The 23,023-nt window shown below is 33.1% G+C and overlaps 1 long non-coding RNA gene across 1 annotated transcript; it reads right to left on the bottom strand.

Moving 5' to 3' along the window:
• Window positions 1–493: 493 nt before the first annotated feature.
• LOC116419436 lies at window positions 494–22,346 on the bottom strand. The gene is made up of 4 exons (XR_004229748.1): window positions 22,108–22,346; window positions 12,739–12,840; window positions 12,014–12,123; window positions 494–1,240 (listed from the first exon to the last, which is right to left on the bottom strand). It is a non-coding gene; the product is annotated as an uncharacterized LOC116419436 (long non-coding RNA).
• Window positions 22,347–23,023: the final 677 nt, after the last annotated feature.

Raw genomic sequence — 23,023 nt, forward strand, 5'->3', positions numbered from 1 at the left:
TTTCCAAGACTTATTTTGCCTTTATAGCATCTCTTATCTGTGCTCCCTTTTCTTCTTTTTTTTTTTTTTTTCTTTTTAGCTCTGGTCTCTTTTTTTTTTTTTTTTTTTAATTTAATAGCCTTTTATTTACAGGATATATGCATGGGTAACTTTACAGCATTAACAATTGCCAAACCTCTTGTTCCAATTTTTCACCTCTTACGCCCCCACCCCCTCCCCTAGATGGCAGGATGACCAGTAGATGTTAAATATATTAAAATATAAATTAGATACACAATAAGTATACATGACCAAAACGTTATTTTGCTGTACAAAAAGAATCAGACTCTGAAATATTGTACAATTAGCTTGTGAAGGAAAATAAAAAATGCAGGTGGGCATAAATATAGGGATTGGGAATTCAATGTAATGGTTTTTAGTCATCTCCCAGAGTTCTTTTTCTGGGCATAGCTGGTTCAGTTCATTACTGCTCCATTGGAAATGATTTGGTTGATCTCGTTGCTGAGGATGGCCGGGTCCATCAGAACTGGTTATCATATAGTTTTGTTGTTGAAGTATATAATGATTCTTCTTTAAACTTGGCAGCATCCTGGTGAAGGCCCTCATGAATTCATGCATACATTACTCCAATAGTCTCCTGCTTGACTTCTATACTCCAAGTCTCTTTATTTCAGTAGACGCCACTTAGCTGTCAATAAACCACATTGGCTTCCTACTACCTTAAAGATCAAATGTAAAATCCTCTGCTGAAAAATCTTTATGACCTGTTCCTTTTCCTTTCCAGTTTTCTTACATCATCTCCTCATCCCATATTTTACAATTTGATGACACTGGTCTCCTGGCTATTCCTTGAACAAGACACGTCATCTCCAAACTCTGGGCATTTTCATTGGATGTCCCCCATATTTGAAATACCTTCTCTCCTTATCTTTGTTTTATGGCTTCCTTAGCTTCAATCAAGTCATTGATAAAATTTTATCTTATACAGCATTTCTTTCAATACACCTTATCAAATCTAGTGCTTTTAATCTACAGATTATTTATATTTTTTCTTGTACATAGCACATTTGTTTATAGTTGGTTTCCTGTTTTCTCTCTCATGAAACAATGAGCTCCTTGAGAGCATGAATTTTTTTTTTTAATTTATAGCCTCAGAATTTGACATCATGCTTGGCACACAGTAGATCAAAGCAAATGTTCATTTATGAGAGGGCCTGAGGTTTTGTTATGTGTTCACAATCTTGATGAAAAGAAAGAAAAAGAGAAGAAAAAAGTAGTCAGAGTAAGAAGTCTAGGACAACTTATGTCACTATCTGAGAGAAACTACTAGTATATAGGCCTATACAATACAAGGAGGAAAAGGTAGAAGGATCAGGTTAGATTTGATTGTCAATTTTATCTGAACTGGTCAATGGAGAATAGAATACAAATATGTTCAGAACTTGTTTATTCAACAAGAAAACCAGAGTGAACAGAACAGTATAAAGTACAGAACAAGATTCAAGATAGAGTAAGGGTGGGATTAGTCAGAAGCAAAATAAGTTTTAACTTCAAATGTAACTCAACAAGGGAAATTTAAAAGAAAAGTAAGAAAGTGTAAGAAATTTTCATTGGTGTCTGAATTAGGATAAGGAAAAGAAGGGCAGAGCAGCATAAGCAAAGTACAATAATTATCTGATCACATTTCTTTCTCATTATTTTCTTCTTTGTAGAAAATGCCTTGTATCAAACATTTAAAATAGCAAAAAAAAAAAAAAATAGCAATATATCAAAAAGATTACATTGCAGAGTAATTTGGGATTTATGTTAGGAATGCAAAAACAATGCAAAATAGAAACAGAAAAAACTATAAATATAATAAACCATATTGAGAAAAAAAGAACCAAAAAAAAAGATTATATCAGTAACTTTAAAAAAATGTTTTTAATAGAATATAACACTCATTAAAACACTAGGAAACCCAAGAACAAATGGATCTTTCTTTAAAATAAGCCACTAGCTAAAAATAAGAACTAACACTACGTGTAATAATAATTACATAATAAGTAAAGGCCTTTCTACTAAGTAGATAAATAAAAATATATCTATTATCATCATTACTTTTCATTATAGTGTAGCTTCATTATTTTCATTGCATGCTAGACACATCAGATAGAGCAATAACACAAGAAAAAAAACTGAAGAAATAAGTATATGTAAAGAAAAAAATCAAATTATTGCTTTCTGCATATGACATGATTGTGTGTTCAGAGTACTCAAAAAAGTAAAGTAAAAATGGGGCAGCTATGTGGAGCAGTGGATAAAGCACAAGCCCTGAAGTCAGGGGGACCTCAGTTCAAAGCTGTCCTCAGACACTTAACACTTCCTAATTGTGTGACCCTGGGCAAGTCGCTTATCCCCAATTCCCTCAGCAAAAATAAAAATAAAGTAAAAATTAATTGAAATGATTAATAATTCAAAAAGTTTTAGGGCATAAAATAAATTCACATCTATCATTAATATTTTCTGTGTCACTAGAAAAACCTAGCAATAATAACAAAGAAAGCTTCCATTCAAAATAACTACAAAGTATATAAAATATCTTCAAGTTCACCTACAAAGATAAGATAAATTATATGAATACAATTACAAAAACTTGTTAAAGTAAAAAAAAAAGACCTAAATAAATAAATGCATATTATAGGTAGGCAGAGCCAATATAATAATAAAATTACAATATTACCTGAGTTAATGTATTTATTCAATGCCATACCAGTTTAATTTTATAAAGAAATCCATCAGTAGTTTTATTAACGTGGTCTTGAATAAGAAAATTAATATTGTCATTATTATATTGGCTTGGCCTAACCCTGAGCAATTAATTTTTTACAATTATTCCAAATGAAATTCATCTGTAAAAGCAAAATGTCAAGGACCTCAAGGGAAATAAAGGGGCAAAGTGGGAAAGAAGGAGATTTAATTATACCAGATATCAAGTTGTAAAGTGGTAATCATCAGAACAGTTTCTTATTGGTTAAAAAATAGAGAGATATACCATTGCAACAGATTAAATATAGAACAAAAAAGAAGCAAATAACCATAGTAACCTTATATTTGATAAGAATAGCTAAATAGCACAATTCATGAGTAGAGTGCAGGCACTGGGGTTAGGAAGACTTATCTTTGTGAGTTCATATCTGCACTTGGACACTTACTAGTTTTGTATCCTTGGATAAATCACTTAACCCTGTTTACCCCAGTTCCTCTCTATAAAAGCTGGAGAAGGAAATGACAAACCATTCAGTATTTTTGCTGAGAAAATCCCAAATGAGATTACAGTGAGTCAGACACAACTGAAAACAACTGAACAACAATATATTTGAAAAACACAACTATCCCATTTTCTGAATCAAGAACTCACTGCTTGACAAAAACTGCCGGGAAATTGGAGGGCCATCTGGAAGAAATTATATATAGATGAATTGACCATCTATCAATATAAGCTCCAGGTGGATATATAAGACACAGAGAGTGACATCAAAAACAAAGCAAAGGAGCAAAGAAAGATCAGTTTTCAGATGTCTAGACAGACAAGTTTATGACAAAATGAGGGGTAGAAAAGATTACAAAAGATAAAATGGATAATTTTCTTTAGCAAAAAAATTAAAATGTTTTACAAAAAAAATCCAATATAGCTAAAATTTGAAAAAAAAAAAGTTGATGGATAATAAGAAGAAAAACTTTGCATTAAGGGCAAAGTTTCTTTTGTTTGTTTTTTATTTGACAAAGATCTACTATCATATACACATATAAATACATATATTTGTGTATGTATATACACATATATATACATACTCATATATATATAGGGGTCTGGGTGTGTGTGTGTGTGTGTGTGTGTGTGTATGGAATTGTTTAAAGATTTAGAGTTATGCTCCAATAGATAAATGGTCACAGGATACAAGAAGTTTTTTTTTTTTTTTTTAATTTCTACAGGCAATCCTTTATCTCAGTCACTCTTCATAACATTAACAGTTTCTATAACTTTCTCATTTCTAAGAAATATATATATATTGGATTTCAGTTATGCATTGCCAAATCTACTGGACATTTCAAATGAGACATATTAGAGACCTCCTCAAACCCAATGTGTTCAAAAGTAAATGAATTCTCTACCCACACACATACATACTCCCCTCTTTTAAACTTTGTGATTTCTGTAAAAGGTATCATCATCTTTCAAGTCTTCTAGGCCATACCTCAGTATTATGTTCTACTTCTCACTAGTGCTTGCCAAATCTTGCTGATTCTACCTACCTCACATCTCATGCTTCTTGTCCCTTATTTGATTTATAGAACTATCATTTTTGTTAAGGCTCTCTTTGCCTCATCCTTAGATTGTTACATCTAATTGTTTTCTTCCTGAAAACTTCTTTCCATTCCAGCCCATCATATACACCACTGCCCAAATTTTGTAGAAATCCAGAACAATTCCCATGACTATATGTTGCCTGTAGAACAAGATGAAAGTTCCATGGTTTGGCTATTAAAGCCTTTCACAATCTGTCCTTAGCCTATATTTCTAATCTCAATGAAATTACTCCTCTAACTCATTCTAAGATTTAACCAACCTGGCCTTCTCTCTGATTTTTACATACTATCCTTTCTTTGCCTTCTGTTTCCATGGGTCTCACAGGAATCCTTCATTTTTATACACTACCGCTCTCTTCCTTCAAGACACATTTGAAGTCTTTTATATGAAGTATTTCCTGATCCTCTCAACTGCTATTAGCCTTCCTCCTAAATTAATTATATATAATTACTTTTTACTTATTTGTATTTATTTCTATATTCTGTATATATTTTATATATACTTAGCCTACTTCATTAGAATATAAGTTCCTGGACCATGAGAATTGTTTCATTCTTTATATTTGTATTCCAACACTGTCAGAGTTCCTGGAATATAATAGGGCCATAATAAATACTTGTTGATTGATATATAATTAAGACTTAGCATCACTGTTTGTTCTCATTTAACATTTCAAAAGAAATGTGAACTAATAACAAGACCACTTATATGAATTGCCAAATGATATATGGAAGACATATTGAGGAATTAATAAAAGGTATCTCAAAGTCAGAACTTGGCAAAAGGCCACCAGCCCATAGGGCTACATGCATCTGTCTGAATCAATTTTTCAAAAGGCATAATTCCATTCTATTAAGGTAACCTATTGCACAGGCAGGCTACTAAGCTACTATTGCCTGGCAGAATTGCAAAAGGCTCTTACAACTTTATGAACTCCAGATAATCTTCCCACTTTTCAAAGTCCTATAATTTCACACATATTTAAAAAGGGAATGATTTGTTGTCTTTCTTTCTTCTTTTGACTGGTTTACTTTGGTATTATTTATAAGAAATGATGTTTAGTAAGTTACTTAATTTTCCCCATTGCTTCTAGATTAATTTCCTTTATGCCTAGGTCCAACCTTGTGTTTCCTCTGTTCAAATTCTTATCCTTGTTTCTTTTTACCCACACAGGAAACTGAAGCTTGCAACATTGATACTTGAAGCTTACCACTATGATGTATCATTTGACTTTTCCAACATTGTTTCATGATTCTCTACATACTTTGCATTCTATGCTATAACCATAGCATAGAAATGGAAAATTAGTATCTCTTACATATTTCTTGTTCCTTCCTCACTCCAAGCTTTTCAACTTAATTAAAAAACCTATTAAATTCCTACTTTGGCCAGGCATATGACAGGTTCACAAAATATGACAACCAAAAACAGCCTCTGCCCTCTAGGACCTTATATTCTACTAGGAGTGGTTATGTAGAGGAGTGAAGGATGTTTTGTTTTAAAAGTTACAGTGATTAGTGGAACCACTGAGCACCTGACATACATTTTGTAAAAGCAATAATAGTATTGATTTCCTTCCTGTTCCCAAAGTAATATTATTCCATATATCTGGAATAGCTGATCCATCACTCCTTTGCTATTGAAAGATTTCACAAAGAAAAGATTCTGGAAAAATGGCAGAGATTTCCCCCACAAACAGAACAAATTTGCACTTCAAGGTGAACATAGAAAAACAAAGACTGGGTCTTCCTAGAATAGTCCAAGAAAGACTCCAGAACTGGGTTTAATCACTAGGAAATAACTCCAGGATATCTCCACAGAGACATAATAGAGAATTCTGGGGTAGCTGTAATCAACTGGAATCATAGACAGAATGGCCAGAACTTTCACCTTCTGTGCAGCATAAGGAATTGGGGATCTGTTTCTATGAAGGCTGAGGGAACCTTGGATGATCAGGAGTGCCTGGCCCAGCTATGTTGCAGAGATGGGGTCCTGGTAAAAAGGATCTACAATACCCAGTGAGTTTAGAAGCAGTAAGAGAGGAATGCTGCTAGGGGCAGGCACTTGCAGCAGGGTGGAACTTTTGGTTTGGGGTTCCAGGTCAGAGGGAAGAGCTAAAAAGAAGCTAGAGGCACCATCCTCATATCACCTTCAAACTCAGGATTAGAAGTGCTCACACTCATAATCTTTATTAAAAAGAAAAAAAAATGAACAAGGAAAGAAGAAAGAACACAACCATAGTAACTATTGGAATAGGGAAAATCTGGGTTCATATTCAGAAGAGGATAGTGAAATTAAAACAAAGCCTCTTCAACCCTAAAGAATAAAGTTAAATGGTTACCTGATCAGAAAGAATTTATAGAACTCAAAAAATATTTTAAAAATCAAGTTAGAGAAATTGAGGAAAAGCTAAAAACTAAACTAAAATAAAAACCATCCAAGAAAAACAAGATCATAAAAAATAAAAAAAAATGGAAAAGGAGATACAGAGGCTTGAAGAAAATAATTCTTAGAAAATTAGAATTGGGCAAAGGGAAACAAGTAGAGCTATAGACCAAGACTAAGAAATAACAAAATAAATTATTTAAAAAATGAAAAAAAAAATAGAACACAATCTGAAGCATAAGAAAAACAACAGATGGAGATAACATCAAGAAGAAAACATATAAAAATAATTGTATTACCTGAAAGCTATGACCAAAAAAATGATCATTACCCAGTAATTCAAGAAACAACCAAAGACAATTGTTCTAGAGTGATAGAACAAAAAGAGAATATAAAAACAGAGAAAAATCTACTTATCACCACTTCAAAGAAATCTTTTGTGGAAAGCACTTAGGAATATTATTGTCAAATTTCAACACCTCTAGATTAAAAGAACATTTTGCAAAAAACAACCAACAAACAATTTAAATATGCTGAAGCTACAATTAGAATTGTACATGACTTTTCAGCAGCCACAAAAAAGACCACGAGGCCTGAAGTAATATATACTGACAATCAAAAGAACTAAAAGCTAAAAATATCATATGCAGAAAATTATCTATAATATTGAATGAAAAAAATAGACATTCAATGGACTTCTAGATTTTCAGGACTTTCAATGAACTCAAACTTAATAGAGAACTTAACATATAAGAGCCAAGATCAAAAATTAATTTCAAGGAACTCAACTTGAACAAATTATGTGTTGTGCATAAAAATGTATATCATATTTTCAAGATTGACAATGATTTCAAGATTGATAATGTGGTAACTCAAAAAAAAAAGATTAAGACAGAGTTGAGTGTTATCTGATTCTAAAAATCAATATTATCTAGGAAAAGGTAAAAATAGTAATAATACTACTTAAATGAAGTGCAAAGAAAGAACTTAGTCCCCACCCTCATGAATTTTTTCCACTAAAAGGTACTACCCAGGTATCACAATGCAAAATAATAACAGGTATTTAAGGGAGATTGAGGTATAGTGCTATGTGTGGTCAAAAGGCTAAAAGAGGATTATTAATTATGGGAATCTGTTAATTCTTCATGAAGGTGATGGTGTTTAAGTGAGCTTTTAAAAGGATATGCAGTATTTTAAGATTGTTTTTATTGAACTAAATGCAAGATTAAAAAAAAAAAAACAGAATAGAAAAAGAGAGACAGAAAAGGAAAAAAAAAATCAAACATTGTCATGGGCCCAGAATAACATCAGAGAGGATTCAGAATATATGACAACATATTTCCTTTTTAAGAAAGTATATATAATGATAGGAGAAATTATATTCATGAGTGCCCATCTTTGCTTTCTTGAAGATTAATCTTTTGTTCTCTGTTGTGCACATTTTACTTTATTCTTTTTTTCCCTTTCATTCCTGCCCCCCCCATCCCATCTCTCTCAAGCCAGTTACAGGTAAGCACAGATACATTTATATATACATATATATTAACATCTACCCACAGATCCACACATATAGACACAAAAGTATATATATATATATATATATATATATATTAGATTTTTCTCTTGATTGAATCTTTAAGTTTGATTTTTGTCTAAGATCCATGATTATTAGCTCTACTTTTTTTCTAATAAATCCTACTCTCTGATCCTTATTAGTGTTTTATTTATTTTTTATCCATGCTACATCTTCTACTCTAATTCTGCTCTTTAATTTCCCTTGCAATTACTTGATCTCTCTCTACCCATGGATTTCCCAAACTTTATCTTTTCTCTTTATCCCTTTCCCATTACTCTACACATTCTTCTACATCCCATCTTATCCTTTACTACTTATCCATTAATCTATACAATTTATCTTACTGTCATAAATCTATACATCCTTCTATATCCCACCTTATCCTGCTCGTTCCCCCACTAATAAGGTTTTATGGTTATTGTTTTTGTGTTCTTTTTTGTTTTTATTTCAATGTGCTCCTCTGAAGATGAACCCTGTCTTCCCTATTCTCATACTGTTTCTATGTTTGGTTTCTTTCTCCTTTGCATGTTCATTTAAAAAAAAAAAGACTAAGCAATTTGAATCCTGATGTGGGGAGGATAGTGCCTCTATCTTTGCTTCATCTCTTTCCTCTAACACAAAACCAAAAGCTGTTCCCTCTTTCAAATGACCAGAGCCAGTAATATCCCTGCCCCAGTGTTTCCGCTCTCACTGGGTATGCTGGTTCCTTCTTACCCAGGATGGAGTCTCTGCTCAGTTTGGCATTTCTATTCAGCAGAGATTCTCTTAGTCTTCCTACACTCAGATGACTGACTCTCTACACTGTCTTGGAAGTAAAAGTTCCTGTGGTTCCAGATGAGACTTCAGCCAAACCCAGCTAGCCCCAAGGTTCCCTCTTGCTATTTCTTGTGAGCTATCCTGGAGATGTTTCCACTTCACACTGGTTAAACCTTTGTCCTGGGGTCTTTCTTCAGGTCTTCTCAGGTTATCTCAAGCAAACCTCTATTCTGCCACAAGTCTTATTTGTTTTTCACTGCTCTGTGTTCTTCCTGAGATGTGATTTTGTTTTGTTTATGAGAGAAACCTGGAGAGCTTGGACCTACTTGCCATCTTCACAGAATCCTCTCCCCAAATCAATATTCTTATAAACTTGCTACACCTTTGCCAAAAATCATTCAGTAACTCTCTCTTACCTCTTTGTTAAAATAACAATTTTTTTTATCACTGAATCCTTCATGATATGACTTCAGTTTCTGAGTTAATAAAATATTGCTTCCCCTTCCCATATACTCTGCACTCCAGTAAAACTCCATTCACTAGCAACATTTCCTAGAAACTTTGCTTTGTATTAGTTTACATGTCTAGTTGACTGTGTGGCAAGTTTGCCAGGCTTAGAGTCAGGATAACTGAGTTCAAACCCTCATCAGACACTTGAGAGTTAAGTGACTTGGGGAAATCACTTATGCCAATTTGCCTCAGTTTCCCCTAGAGAAGGAAATAAGAAATCATTCAAGTACTTTAAATGGGATAACAGAGAGTTGGAAAAGCCTAAAAAATAAAAAGCTTATATTTGTAACAATACTTTAAATGTATATATTGTTTTAGGATTTGTAAAGCATTTTCTATGCATTATCTCATGTAAAACTCACAACAACCCTGTTTTATTCCTGTTTTCCCAGTAAGAATGCTGAGTTTCAGAAAGAACAATTTGCCCAGTTTCATTTAGCTCTCAAGTTTTTGAAGTAGAATTCAATTCCAGGTCTTCTTGACTTTAAGCCCAGTGTTACTATCAATTCCATCATTATCTGTGCCAATAAATGCTTTTAATAACATCAACATTAAACCAGTCATAATAGAAAGAATTTTTCAGGAGCATTACTTAAAGATTCCTGGCTTAGTTGGTTTATAGATTGGAGGTTCTTAATATTTTATATGGTATAGATCCCTTTAGCAATATGGTTAAGTCTATGAACCTCTTATCAGAATTATGTTTTAAAGGCATACAATTTTTTAAAAATCCTATTTTTAAAATTTAAATTAAATTAAATTTTAAAAATGAGTTTGAAATGCAAATTTTTGGGAAATTTTTCAAACAGCTTCACAGATTAAGAATCCTGGTTTAGAAAACGCTATATGTTTTTGGTTGAATGTTTCAACCTTCCATTGCCACAATGAGCTTCTTTGTAAAAACAAGATAGACTTCTCCCAATAATGGAAATCTTCACTGTCTAAATGAATCTGACATTATTCAATCACAAACCATCATATAAGGGCTAAATAAATGATTAATAATCCCATGAAAACACTCTGCTAGGAATTTGATGGTTGGAAGGCTAGAAGAAGAATAAAACAGTACTTTTTGAAGTAGATGAATCATTCTGAAAATGAGGAAGGTAAAACTTTTCAGATTAGTAAAAAAGACAAGTATAAAATGATATGGGGCTCAGTCAAACTGCATAAATAAAAAATTTATGAGTTGGAATGAAAAGAAATATCTTTATTCATACCAAAGGGCCTGTGAGTTACCGATTTTCTTCTACCCAATAACAACAACAAAATGACAAGCAGCTTTAAAAATAAAATGGCATTTTTTGTGTGTTGGCTAACACCATGCAAGTGTCAAGATATCCTCAACAAAGCAGATTGTTTAAGTGTTTCGAGACACAGTATTCCATTAAATATTTATCATTAAATCCAATACTGACAAATTAATTTTCTCCTCATTCACTTTATAGTGATATAGCAATCAAGGCCCATTGTTTCTCAATAATCACTTCATCAGCAATCTTTAGTTGTGAAGAGAGTTATTGGGGGAAAATGTAAAAGTGAATCAAGAAACACCTCCTTTCATGTGTAGTTCCCCTTCCTTTCTAGGATTTAAAAGAATACTGAAAAGAAAAAAGAACATTCTTCAGGGATGATCTGTGTTACAGAGGAGATTGGTGATGTCCTCCTCATTTGGTAGGTAAATATAATTTTATTAATTTTAAAACTGAAAGATTCTAAAATATTTAGAGGATGATAAGTAAGTTGGTTTAAGCTACACAATTTAAAGAGAAGCAATGGTAAAACTAAATAATTTTAACAATGAACATATCCATTACATTTGTGTGTGAAATGCAAATATAGAATATTTATTCCTTTTGAGAAATGAATTACTGATCACAGTACATATAAGCAGTGAATGTTAAATTTCCCTTTGTGGGAGGAAAATATAAATACTTATAAACATCATCCGAGCTATTTATATTCAACTTTGTAGTATCTCAGATTATATAATTTTATTTTACTTATCAGGAGAAAAATTTTCCATCATTAAAAAAGACAAGATCTTGTCTATGTGATTTGCTTTTGTTAGCATCTTTGCTCTTTCTATTTTGTACATGGAAAGTTCTTGCTTTAAGAGAAAACAAGTCTTTCATTGGTCTGAGAAGGAATAAAATGTAGGATCACATGATCAGTAATTGGTTTGTAACAAGGGCTTTCTTACTTTATTTGTAACATGCCACCCACTATGCCATGCTGTCTCCTAAATATAGACTGGAAGAAAGTCAAAGTTTCAAAAGTCTAAGAAGTAATCCCAAAGAAAGTTGGTTTCTTTTTCCTCATTGCATGAGTTAATTGAAATGAAACTAATAAATTCTGGAAGTCAACTCTAGAGATGAGTTCTGACAGAATCACTGGAATTTAGGTACATCAGGGTGCTACAAGGCTGCCATTACCTTCTTTTCATTTCTTCTCATCCAATAAATCAGCCTCATTTGACACCATCTCTTTTACTTCCACTGCTATGCTTAATCACTATACAAGATGATGAAGTTTGGTGGTCAAGCTAAAGAAAAATACCAAAGGAAATTTAATCACTGAGTGAAACTGATAACAATTATTTCTAAGAACAACATGCACATGTGGAGGTGTATAGGAAGGTTAGAGAATTTAGAGGGTTACTATGAAACTGTAAATATTTTGTCCTTTACAATATACTTCTAAAAGATGATTTGCTTTTGCTTTTGCACTTTTCTGCAAGAAGATGTAAAGTCTTGTTAGTGTCCAGAATTGTTAAAATTTAGAGATAGATTTCCTGGAGAAAGGAATTATAATATGTGCTTGTTTTTTTTCCCAAGACAAGGCCAGGTCCTGTCAGTATTTGTTATTTGGCCTCATTGACACTCAAAGTATTTTTAGCCCTGTTGTGCTATGTGAGACAGCAAATACCCTGTAGGGATGCTGGTGAAACTATCAGGCTCTGAGAAACCTTCTAAATCCATCAGTCTTTATGCCTTTGATAATAAAATGTCCATGTTTTATAAAGAAGAAAAAATGTCCTTTAAAACTTGGACATTTATTAAATTCTCTTAAGGATTCTCTGTATCAAGTGAAATTCAAAATGATTTGGCAGAGGTGAAAAGATTAACAACAGTCAACAAGTATTTGATGAATGAGAAACCTATTTCTGGTCCTATGTCCTATTCTCCAGCTTTGCAGGACCAAGTTGGTTCTTTTAGTGGAGGCTGTGCTGGCAAGAATTGTGTCTCCATGGTACTGATACCTAAACAAAGTAGGACAAAAACAGAGAAAGAAAATTATATACCAATCTCCCTAATGAATAATGATGCAAAAATCATAAATAAAATATTAGCAAAGAGATTACAGAAAATCATTCCCAGGATAATATACTGTGACTAACTAGGATTTATACCAGGAATTCAGGGCTAGTTCAATATTAGGAAAACTATTAACATAACTGACTATATCAATAACCAAATTAACAACAAAAAAATATGATTATCTCAATAGATGCAGAAAAGACATTTGATAAAATTCAACATCACTTCCTAATTAAAAAAAAAACACTAGAAAATATAGGAATAAATGGACTTTTCCTTAAAACAGTCAGTAGCATTTATTTAAAACAATTAGAAAACATTGTTTGTAATGGGGATAAACTGGAACCATTCCCAATAAGATCAGGGATGAAACAAGGTTGCCTGCTATCACAATTACTATTCAACATTGTATTAGAAATGCTAGCTTTGACAATAAGAGAAAAAAAGAGATTAAAGAAATTAGAGTAGGTAATGAGGAAACCAAATTATCACTCTTTGTATATGACATGATCATATACTTAGAGAATCCTAGATAATCAACTAAAAAACTATTAGAAGTAATCCACAACTTTAGCAAAGTTGCAAGATATAAAATAAATCCACATAAATCATCAGCATTATTATACATCATTAACAAAATTCAAATAGCAAAAGATACAAAGGGAAATTCCATTTAAAATAACTGCTGATGTGATAAAATATTTGTGGATTTATCTATGAAGGGAAAGTCAGGAATTATATGAGAAAAACTACAAACCACTTTCCACACAAATAAAGTCAGATCTAAACAATTGGAAATATATCAAGTGCTCTTAGATAGGTCAAACAAATATGATAAAGATGACAATACTTTCTAAACAAATCTACTTATTTAGTGCTATACCAATCCGACTCACAAAAAAACTATTTTACTGACCTAGAAAGAAATAACAAAATTCATCTGTATAAAGGTACATGTCAATTCTCCAAGAGCCTCCACACCTGTGGATCATAACATCTGAAGGAGTTGTAGGGCAGCCTTTGCTGGTACAGGTGAACAAAAATGAACAAAATGAATTGGAGGCAGAGGGAAGAGAAGAGAGACCAGACAACGCAATGGCCTCTGAGTCAGAAAGGTCAGAGACCAGCAACTGCCTCTCGGTCTCTTTCTATAACTCTTTCACATGGGGAGATCCATTCTGCAGGTCTGGATTGGATCTCGAGCAGCCACTGTCAGGTGGCTCCCACATCTAAAAGAACAAAAGATCAAGACTTTCAAATGAATTAATGAAAAGAAAAGCAAGCAAAGGTGGCCTCACTGTACCAGATCCAAAACTATATTATAAAGCAGCAGTCATCAAAATCATTTGGTACTGGCTAAGAAATAGAATAATAGATCAGTGGTATATAGGTGAGGCTCACAGAACAAAAGAACCAATGACTATAGAAGTCTAGTGTTTGACAAACCCCAAAACAGCATTTGGGATAAGAATTCACTATTTGACAAAAACTGCTGGGAAAATTGGAAACTAATATGGCAGAAACTAGGCAATGGCCTACACATAAGATAAGATTGAAATGGGTTCATGTTTTAGACATAAAGAATGCTGTGGTAAATGAATTAGAAGAACATAGGATAGTTTAACTCTAACATTTATGGAGGAAGAAAGAATTTGTGACCAAAGAAGAACTAGAATCATTATTGATCACAAAATAGATACTTTTGATTATATTAAGTTAGAAAGCTTTTGTAGAAACAAAACTAATGCAGACAAGATTAGAAGGGAAGCAATAAACTGGGAAAATATTTTTACATTCAAAGTTCTAATAAAGGCCTCATTTCTAAATTATATAGAGAATTGGCTCAAATTTATAATAGTTCAAGCCACTTTCCAATTGATAAATGGTCAAAGGATATGAACAGACAATTTTCAGATGAAGAAATTAAAACTATTTGTAGTCATATGAAAAGGTGCTCCAAATCACTATTGATCAGGGAAATGCAAATTAAGCAATTCTGAGATGCCACTACACATCTGTCAGGTTGGCTAAGATTACAGGAAAAGATCATGACAAATGTTGGAGTAGATGTGGGAATACTAGGACACTGATACATTTTTGGTGGAACTGTGAACAGATCCAACCATTCTGGAGAGCAGATTGAACTATGCTCAAAAAATTATCAAACTTCTTAAAGGAGGGAAAGAGACCCATATGTGGAAAAATGTTTGTGGTAGCCCTTTTTGTAGTGGCAAGAAACTGGAAACTGAGTGGATGCCCATCAGTTGAAGAATGGCTGAAAAAATTATAGTATATGAATGTTATGGAATATCATTATTCTGTAAGAAATGACCAGCAGGATGATTTCAGAGAGGGCTGGAGAGACTTATGTGAACTGATGCTAAGTGAAATGACCAGACCTAGGAGATCATACCTGGCAATAACAAGACTGGATGATGATCAAGTCTGATGGACATGGCTCTCTTCAACAATTATATTATTCAAACCAGTTCCACTTGTTCAGTGATGAAGAGAGCCATCTACACCCAGAAAGAGGACTGTGGGAACTGAGTGTGGACCACAACATAGCATTTTCATGCTCTCTGTTGTTGCTTGCTTGCATTTTGTTTTTTCTCAGTTTTTTTTCTTCCTTCTTGATCTGATTTTTCTTGTGTAGTAAGACAACTGTATAAATATATATATATATATATATATATATATATATATATACATATATATTGGATTTAACATATATTTTACCATATTTAACATGTATTGTACTACCTGCCATCCGGGGGAGGAGGTGGAGGGATAGAGGGGAAAATTTAGAACAGAAGGTTTTTCAAGGGTCAATGTTGAAAAATTACCCATGCATATGTTTTTTTCCCAAATAGATGAAATATTATTGATTTTTCCCATCCCCTCCCCCAGATGGCAGGTTGACCAATACATGTTAAATATGTTAAAGTATAAATTAAGTAAAATATAAGTATACATGTCCAAAGAGTTATTTTACTGTACAAAAAGAATTGGACTTTGAAATAGTATACAATTAGCCTGTGAAGGAAATCAAAAATGCAGGCGGACAAAAATACAGGGATTGGGAATTCTATGTAGTGGTTCATCGTCATCTTTCAGAGTTCTTTTGCTGGATGTAGCTGGTTTCATTCATTACTGCTCTATTGGAAATAATTTGGTTCATCTCATTGCTGAAGCTGGCCACGTCCATCAGAATTGATCATCATATAGTATTGTTGTTGAAGTATATAATGATCTCCTGGTCCTGCTCATTTCACTCAGCATCAGTTCATGTAAGTCTCTATAGGCCTTTTGAAATCATCCTATTGGTCATTTCTTACAGAACAATAATATTCCATAATATTCATAAACCACAATTTATTCAACCATTCTCCAATTGATGGGCATCCACTCAGTTTCCAGTTTCTGGCCACTACAAAAGGGGCTGCCACAAACATTCTTCATGCATGTTTTGTAAAAAAACAAAAAAAAAACCCTTTAATTAAAAAAAAAATAATCTCTCTTCAAAACCCTGTACATTATGGCTTCTCAGTACATATTAAATACTGATGATGCACATTCTATAGCAAGCCACATGAGTTTTGGTACTAAAAACTTCCTAGCAGGCAACGAGAACAATTGTTTGAAGGGGTTTGAGAAATAACTCGCCACTTTTAAAGAAGAAGAAATAAAAATGCTGGCAGAATGGAAATACAAAGCATATAATTAAAGTAAACCCCTAAATCTCTTTAGATTTATCTTCACTCGCACAGATCCTCCCACTACATAAATTATTCCCAGGATGTATGTTAGGCATTTTCTAATAGTGTGTTAACTCACTTAGCATACTTCTATTTCACAATAGGAGAAATCAATGTCATGATGGTACATCCAAAGCTTATATGAATTATTTCAGCTTCCAGAATTTACTAATGGAGTATTAGTGTGAAAGTTAGGCAATGTCCATGCTGTCACAGGAATCAGTCAACAAGTGATTTGTCTACCAACTGATTATTTTACTTATACCATGTGAAATAGTATGATTTTTAAAGAATAATTTCATAGGCTGTCAGTTATTTGTATAGACATAACTTCAGGACATTCATTCAGTCAACTATCATTTATTAAATGCTTGAAATGTACCAGGTACTTTTCTAAATTCTAGGGTATAAAAAAAGACAAAAAATAATAAAACACAAAGCAAAACAACAACAACAACAACAACAACAACAACAACAACAACATCTGCCCCCAAAAGTGTACATTTCAAAGGAGTAGACGACATGTAAATAACTATGTAGAGCAGATAAAGGTAACAAGAAGGAGCAGGCATTAGTAACATGGGAATCAAGAAATGCCTCCTAAAGAAAAGATGAGATTTCAATCTTAGCAACTAATTATTCTTTTCAACAATTAGGTTTACAACTTTAGAATCATCTTTACATCTTCACTTTCTTTGATCACCCATTTGGAACTGATTGCTAGGTCTTATTGATCTTCCTTTACAATAATTCTAACATCTTTCCTTTCTCTCCATTCACTGTACTACTTCTATAATTTAGTGCCTTATCACTTCATTCTTATATTACTGAAATAATCTTCTAACTACTCCATATTTATGATTTCTCTCCCTTTTAATTTATTCTCCATAAATTTGAAAAATCAATACCCCTAAAGTATAATTTTACATCATTATTTCTCTGCTTAAAAAGCATCAGTGTTTCCTATTGATACAAATTAGATTATCCTTCAATAAGGCTCTAATCTCTCTTTCCAATCTGATTTCAATGAACCATTAATTTATATTGTTATGCCACAGTTCTCTTTAACTGTGTTGGTTTCCCTGTACTAATTTCCCTTATCTCAGTTTGCTTAACTGTTCTATCTCAATTCCCTAAACTGGAAAAACCCACTCTGGTCCATTAAGATTGGGGACCATTTACTCTAAGATTATACATTGTTAGCAAGATAAACAAGAGAGCAGACCTCCTGAATCTTCCCTGTCCTCAAGAATTTATATCTTATTCCTCTCAGACATCCTGTTTCTGAGTTCTTAGGATTTATGGTCTCCCCCCATCCTGACAGAAGTTTTCCCACGCTTCTTATCCCTTCTTTGTTTCTAAAAGGTATTTAAGAAGCTGGGTTTCTCCCATTCATTGCTGGAGGCTGTATGCTAGATGCTGCCTTGAGATGACAGTCTCCTCCAGCCCTGGGACCAACATGGATTCCTTGGTCCCAGTATATTTTTATTTCTGTCTAACTGGATAATTTGAGACAAGAGTCCTGTCCAGTCAATTATACTCTCCAATTAATAAAATATTAAAAAGCTCTCTAATCTCTCTCCTGCCTCAATATTAATAAGAGAGGGGAGATATAAGGAAATTCTTGTGCTAACTGTAAGGAACTTGGAACTCAAGAAGATTATAGAGAAAAAAGCATCGGAGGCAGTGGAGAATAGCCTGCTGAAAGAATAAATGTGGGCAAGGGGAAGAATGGGGAATCGGAATGTTATATGCAGAGAAAATTAAATAGGTCAGTTGAGTGGAAATAGGAACACTTAAAGGATAATCATTTGAAATCAATCAGTAAAGATAGGTTGCAGTCAAACAGTGAGAGATTCAAAATGCCAGATTTCTTTGGTATCTTTGATATAATCTAATTGATTTGATACTTTCTAATTCGGGAGTCATGTAACCTATCCAGAATAGCACTGTTTGGGGTTTTTCATACAAGTGAAAGGAGACAGGGAGCCTTGAGGCTTGAGGGAGCCTTGAACAAGGATCTGTCAGATCTGTACATACAATAAGAATCCAATTAATATTTGTTCTTTCTGGGTGGTAACTAGAGAGAGTAGAGATGAAAAAGTAGTGAATCAGGTGGGAATCTTTTTCCAATATGCAGATACATTCATTAATTAGAGTCATATTTACACTTCTATTGTCAATTACAATTATTGACCTAAATTTATTAATCTTTAGTGCTTGTCACAAATAAGTTATTTAATTTTACTGATATGTCTGAATTTTGCCATGCATATTTTAACAGGGGTCCAAACTTAGTAAATATTTCCACAGTGATGACAGCTGTAATCAAGCATAGAGTCTTATTTTAACTAAAAATATGATTACCATTTACAATAGAACAACTAATCATAAAGGTGCTAATTTGTCTTTTATATTTTTGAATATACATATCCTTCCCTTAAACACACACACATACACACACCCTTCTACATACCAGAATGTAAATCAAAGAATATATATTATCAAAATCTTCTCTCAATTTTATTTTTCCTATTAGTCATCTTTACAAATCACATATGCCCTTAAATCATGTATAAATGAGTCACCCTCTATGCAGAAAATTTCTTGTAAATACAAGAATTCTAATTGCAAACAGCATTGATGGAAGCAACATAATGTAGTTGAATGAATCACATACTCAGGAATTGGGAAAAAATGGCTCATATCTACATTCTGACAGGTGCTTTTTGTGTGACCCTAGCCAAATGACTTAGCTTATGTAGGCCTTAGTTTCCCCATTGCCAAAATGAGAGATTTCCTCATCTTCAAAATGAGAACTACTGAAATGCCTTCCAGTGCTACCTCTATGACCAAAACATTTCCTTTTGCAGACAAGGACAAATCTTAAAGACCATTACCTAAGGTCACAAAAAGAGCAAATATCCAGATAAGGTTTCCAAACCGATCCTCTGATCCCAAATCCTTTGCTTTTCTCATTGAAATGCATGCAGATAAGTCACAAGACTTAAATGTTTCATCATACTCTATCAATACCTTCTTTAATGAAGTTACTTCAACACATCTAGGGCCTGTGATGTCATTGTTCTGGGAACTCCTTCTTCCATTTCGGATTTGCAAGTCTTTGATATCTCATGGTTTTGAAGAATACCAACAGTCTCAGAAATATTATGACATTTATTAGTGGGCATGCAGCTTATAAATGCCAGACTTTGAACAAAAGAATTCCTGACAACATCTTCAAAATTCTAGTCATCTTGCTTTGGTGGATTTGATGCACTGATTATAATAGAATCACACACACACACACATAAACATAGGTGTATACATATATATGTGCATATGCATGTGTACATATAAACACATGCCTATATACCAACATATGCACATATGTTCCTATAATTATAGTTGTGTTTTCTTCCTTCCACATTGCACATCCCTTAAGGGCACAGCATATGTCTTCATTCTCTTTTTATCTCTAGCTTTTCACACCTAGTACAGGCCTAATAAACAAATGTTCAGTGAATTAAACTGGATTGAACTTTGGGAATCATCTTGGATTGAACTATCTAATTCGGGAGTCATATAATCTAACCAGAATGGCACTGTTTGGGGTTTTTCAAACAACTGAAAGGAATTTAGTTTGATGAGTGATAATGCATTTTCAAGATAACTCTTAAAAGGAGCATGACAGCAGCTGTGAAATCTTGGAGTTTCTTCCTTCTCCTCTATGACACCTTGATAAGGCAATTATACCATAATTACCTTAACAAGTGGCATTACAGGAAATTATTGTCATTCTCCTGTTAAAATAACACATAATCATCAGCAAGTGAATTCTAGAATCTCCAATCAGCATCTCATTACCTGTATTTGGCTCTGAAAGGAGAGCAATTGGTAGGCAATAACTGGCAAAGTATGGGGGTGTGGGGGAGATAGTGGTGAAAATATCCCAGAGAGGACTCTTTGGGAAATCAATGGGCGTATAACCATGTTAACCCCCAATGATCAAATTTCCAGTTAAACTGCAACATTTATCTGTAGTTAGCATACCCTGTAAAGCTAGCATTTCCTTTTGTTTTCCATAAATATTTTTGCTTTGCTTCTCCTGCCATCTTGAATTTTTTTTTAACCAATTATAGTGAGCTCATAGAGCTAACTGTAAATTGTGAAGCTCTGTTCTATAAATGACAACATCCCAATCTCATGTCACCTCAATAAAAACATTTATTTTATAGCAGCCACTTCTCAATAATTGACTTTCAAAAGCTGCTCTACTAGAATAAGGGCAGACAATGGAAAAATAAATTCCTGTAAAACATGCCTTTTCTTTTAAGACCTATTTTTTTTTTACTTTTATCTATCAAAGATGCTGTGTGAGTTATTTAGTATAATAACAGTAATATATCATATTTATTCATTGAGAAACTAAAATTTTTCTTATTGCAGACAATGAAAATGTGCTTCTTATTTGATAATGAGTCTGAAAACACAAAGGTTCATATTGTTCATTGTTAACAATTAAGTATAGGAAATACAGGAAAACCACCAAAAGGAAGAAATTCTGTTCAATACCTGAAAGTATTATAAAGTTGGAAGGGATCTCACAGCTCATCTAAGTCAATTCTCTCATTTAATATTTGAACAAAAAGAAGTGACTTGCTCAAGATCACAGAGCTTGAAAGTAGAAGAATCAAAATTGTAAGAATTCACATCTTTTGACTGCAAATCATGTTCCTTTGTATGTGACAGTTTGTCCTGTCACAACTAAGAACTTAGTAATTACAATTTTTCAAGTGCCATGCTATGTTCTAATATTATCTGATCTTTGCTGTAATCATTCTCTAGGACAATAATTCTCAAACTTTTAAATATCAGGACCACTTTATCCACTTAATAATTGTAGAGGATCCCACAACACTTTTGTTGATATGAATTATGTCTACCACTAATTAAAATGGCAAAAATTAAAGTATTTTAGCATTATTCCAAAAACAGTTTTGAATACAAGGACCCTTTGAGGGGCTAACAGGGAACCCCTGAAACATCTTTTATTGCTCAAGGACAACTTAAAATTTCTGTAGTTTTAAGCAAGAGTAAAAGATAATAGTTGTGCCTTAACACATAAATAGATTTGACTAGATTACATTTATTAGTCTCCACAGAGGACAACAATGAAAAAAGGCTAAGTTCATTCAGATGAGGAAGTTGTATACTATTGGTCAAAAAAGCATTTTAATTATTTTCCTATCACTTCTTATAGGCACTTTCATGATCTCTCTCTAAAAAACAAAACAAATAAAAAGAACTTTTTTTTTTTATCAATTTTCCTCTCCCCAGAGAGTCAAACATTACAACGATGAAGTTTTAAAAGTGAAAATTGGCAATTCAGCAAAATTAACCAATATCTACTAAGTCTGATAGTAGTGCAATGTTCCACACCCACAGTACCTCACATCTGCAAAGAAGGTTGGAAAATGCCTTTTCTCCCTTTTTCAAGATGGTATCTGTAGCCTTGATCTTTGCATTTACATTTCATTTGTCTGTTTGCAGAATAACCCAGGACTTATTGTCTGTTAAGAGCACTGAAAACATATTAGCAAATCAAGATCTTTTGGTAAAAACAGGAGATAAATAGTGGCAAGGCCACTCTCCTTCCTGTCTTAAGAGATTTTTCTCATGGTGGCTGGTTGTGTGACTTTGCTTTGTCAAAACAAACTATTAATAGGTAAAAGGACAAACTGTCACGTACAAAGCAGAGCCTGAAACTTTCCAAATATATAGGTTACATCAGCTCTGGGGCCTACCATACATGAAAGCTTTGATAAAACTTTGGAAACTAAAATATTGGATATGACAGGAATAGTAACTCCAAACTTTGAAGATTAATTTACAACCTTACAAGATTTTTAGGGAGAAAGCATGGCTTTATACTAACCAGGAGCTGGACTCAACACATAAATATAAAGGCTAAATTGAAGAAAAATTAGTATAAAACCCATTCTGAGCATTCACCAGAGAATTTCAGGTTAGCAAGCAGAAAGCTTACAAATTAAAGAAGAGTTGGAAAATATATGAATTTTTATGTAACTAATTAATTACTCATAAAGCATATTAAGAAACGCCTGCTTTGTTCTGTTATAAAAATAAAAAAAAAAGTCTCTACCCTCAAAGAATTTTCATTCTGTTTAGTAGGCTGCGATACATGAACAGATAAACTTATTGACAGGCATTAAGTATGCTAGAAATAAAGGACTCTTTAGGTAGATTTTGAAATCTGCCATCTGGCAACATAAAAATTTTACAGGGAAATAAGATGTTAAGGTCAAAGTAAATAAGTATGCATCTCATAATGATATGTTGAATC

The sequence above is a fragment of the Sarcophilus harrisii genome, chromosome 5, assembly GCF_902635505.1.
Source record: "Sarcophilus harrisii chromosome 5, mSarHar1.11, whole genome shotgun sequence".
Classification (NCBI taxonomy): domain Eukaryota; kingdom Metazoa; phylum Chordata; class Mammalia; order Dasyuromorphia; family Dasyuridae; genus Sarcophilus; species Sarcophilus harrisii.